General features: G+C 47.2%; 1 pseudogene; it reads right to left on the bottom strand.

The window, feature by feature from the left end:
• Positions 1 to 324: 324 nt before the first annotated feature.
• On the bottom strand, positions 325 to 2471 carry LOC123408601 (annotated as a pseudogene).
• Positions 2472 to 3494: the final 1023 nt, after the last annotated feature.

Below are 3494 nucleotides of genomic sequence, written 5' to 3' on the forward strand. Positions count from 1 at the left end.
GACACCTGTAGTGCACAAGAGCACAACATGTTAGGTCCACTAAAGGCAAGAATGCTACATTTATTGCACTATATTCGTTTCAGAAAGAAAAGAATTGACCTCAAAGACTGTCCAGGGGATATAGCTTGGCAAATTTACTCGGTCGCAACAAAATTTTAATGACTTCCATTATCAAATATCAAACATTCCAATTAATCACACCCACATTAACTGCCCAATGAGGACATCCTACTATCTTCTGGGTCAACACCTATTCAGGTCTTGACACTACAATTACATGACTAGATATAGCATCAACAAATACATATCTCATGGATGACTAATCTACGCTGCAGACATAAGCACCAGTGTAAAATTATCTCGTGTTCTCATTTTCTCACGGTCCACCAGCAATGGTCATCATTACTACTCAAGCTACAGTGTGGTGAGAGGATTTTCTTTTCACATATGGAAATACAAACTTACAAGAATACAAGCTCATCAGAAACCTAAGTGGTGTAACATGTAGAAAACAGGGGCTGTAATCCTGATTCGCCAACAAAGGCAACAATAACCCATAGTCGCCAGCTAAATATCAGCTAGAGTACTTAAACATGGAAATCTTGTAATAAAACCAGTCCCCTGTGTCTCACAAAAGATGTACCCAACTAACAAGGAATTTTTAGTCTTCTTCTTTTTTAGCAATATAAGTGGGTCTATTTTGTAGTAACCACACTCCGCCTCCCCTCCCGCGCACAAAATGGCGCAGTTGTCTACCACGATGTCTGCACCGGTAAATGGTACTTAAGCGTCGTGTGTCCGCGTGGTATATATATTGATCTTGTTTCGTGGTATACTTAAGTTTGGCGTCATTTTCATGATTCACGCCGCGCAAATACGTATTAACATGGGTCACATTCTATTTTAAGAAAAACGATGACATACCAAACCCATCAAGCGAGGCAAGAACAATCTCTCCAGGCAATAGGTTGAAGAACTTCTTGCCAACTTGTGAGTTAGCTAATGAACTTGTAAAATAGCCATTAACCTTCACGACTCCACACAGTATTCCAGCAGCCACTTCCTCAGACATTTTGGTCACCTTCTTAACCCTGCCAGAAACCACATGTACTGATTCTTTCTAACTGGCAGCAACCGTAATATTTGTCTGAAATTATGTCTTGTCCAAATCGTGTAATTAAGCCCAAGGATTACTTGACTAATTTGCATAGATTACCCTTGCCAATCATAAGTTTATTTAATTCGGATTGGATGGACTAGTAATCTAATCTTATCTGACTACTACAAACTGTGATGTTCCCGAAACCTGAAACATTTACTCATTATGCATCACAAATCTTACTGTAAATTAAAAACACATTTGATATGAACAAGTGAGAAGAAAAGTGTAATACTCACATTTTGATCCGTTTGAGCATCTCTGGGCTGACCTCGGCCTCCGCATCACCGGGCTGGATCCTCTTCCTGAGCACCTCGTTTCCCCACCGGAGCCTCTCCACCGTCATATCGCCGCACCAGAGTACCCCCTTGGCCAGGTTGTCGATACGCACCGCGATCTCCTTCGCCACGGAGCCACCGTACTCCTCGACGTTTGGTGCCACGGTCGTCCAGTAGGCGGCCCCTCCACCTCGCCGCGCACGATGTCGGCGAGCCCCTCGCTACCGACAAAGGAATAGGCCAAGAACCTTGTGTAGGTGGCGAGGACGTCGTCGAGGCGCGGGTCGGGGTCGGAGAGCGTGAGGCCGTAGTGGAGCGGGGCCGGGGTGTCGGGGACGATGAGGGAGAAGGAGTAGTGGCAGGGGTCGAGCTTGATGGCGGCAACGTCGCGGGCGAGTGGCCACTGGATGGGGCCGAGCCGCGCGATGGCGGCGAGGGAGGTGTCGCCGGCGCGGATCCGGAGCAGGGAGAGGTCGCCGGCGGCGACCGGGAGGCTACGCCGGCGATCAATGAGGTGGAGGTGCGTGCGGGGGAGGCGGAGGAGCACGTCCTCCGAGGGCACCGGCGCGCTGGAGGACGACGGGATCTCGACCCGTGGTGGTTCAGCCGCAGCATCCCGTGTGCTTGTGCTTGGATGGATGTTGGATATGTTGCGCCGTCTCTCTCTCTCTACTTTTTTTGCAAAACTACTAATGGCGCACCAGCTGGTGTTGCGCCATTAGTAGTTTTGCAAAAAAACATATATATATATATATATATATATATATAGTAGTGTCGCACTGGGTGAGTGGTGCGCCATTACTAGTTAAACTAGTAATGGCACACTCTGCCCCGGTGCGCCATTAGTACTTTTGCAAAAAAATATAGTAGTGGCGCACTGGGTGAGTGGTGCGCCATTACTAGTTAAACTAGTAATGGCGCACTCTGCCCCGGTGCGTCATTATTACTTTTGGAAAAAAAAGTTTGTTAGTAGTGGCGCACCGAGTGTGTGGTGTGCCATTAGTGTCCATTACACTAATGGCACACCTGCACATGGTGCGCCACTCCTATAGAATAGTGGCGCACTACTTGTGTGGTGCGCCATTGCTGTCTATATCATCTATAGCCCTTTTCCTAGTAGTGTAGGCATCACGTCCGAGACAAGTAGACCGATACTTTCTGCATCTACTACTATTACTCCACACATCAACCACTATCCAGCATGCATCTAGTGTATTGAGTTCATGACGAACAGAGTAATGCCTTAAGAAAAATGACATGATGTAGAGGGATAACCTCAAACCAATGATGAAAACCCCATCATTTTACCCTTGATGGCAACAACATGATGCATGACTCGCTACCCCTTCTGTCACTGGGTGAGGTCACCGCACGGTATGAACCCAAAACCAAGCACTTCTCCCATTGCAAGAATCATAGATCAAGCTCGCCAAACAAAACCCACAACTCGAAGAGAATTACAAGGATATGAAATCATGCATATAAGAGATCAAAAGAAACTCAAATAAGATTCATAGATAATCTGATCATAAATCCACAATTCATCGGATCTCGACAAACACACTGCAAAAGAAGATTACATCGGCTAGATCTCCATGAAGATCATCGAGAACTTTGTATTGAAGATCCAAGAGAGAGAAGAAGGCATCTAGCTACTAGCTATGGACCCGTAGGTCTGTGGTGAACTACTCACGCATCATCGGAGAGGTCATGGTGTTGATGAAGAAGCCCTCCGTGTCCGAATCCCCTCCAGCAGGGCACCAGAACATGCCCCAGATGGGATTTTGCGGAGACAGAAGCTTGCGGCGGCGGAAAAGTACTTTCGATGATCTCCTGATTTTTTCTAGGATTTTAGGGAATATATAGGTGAAAGACCTAGGGTAGAGGTAGCCCAGGGAGCCCACAAGCCTGGGAGGCGCGGGCCCCCGGCCGCGGCTAGGGGGCTTGTGGGGTCCCTGCTGGCCCCTGCCCTGATTCTCACGCTCCCCGATCTTCTTCTGTGTCAGAAAAAAATCTTTTTGGAAGTTTAGTTCCGTTTGGACTGCGTTTAAAATCCT

This window comes from Hordeum vulgare, chromosome 7H (assembly GCF_904849725.1).
Source record: "Hordeum vulgare subsp. vulgare chromosome 7H, MorexV3_pseudomolecules_assembly, whole genome shotgun sequence".
Lineage (NCBI taxonomy): Eukaryota > Viridiplantae > Streptophyta > Magnoliopsida > Poales > Poaceae > Hordeum > Hordeum vulgare.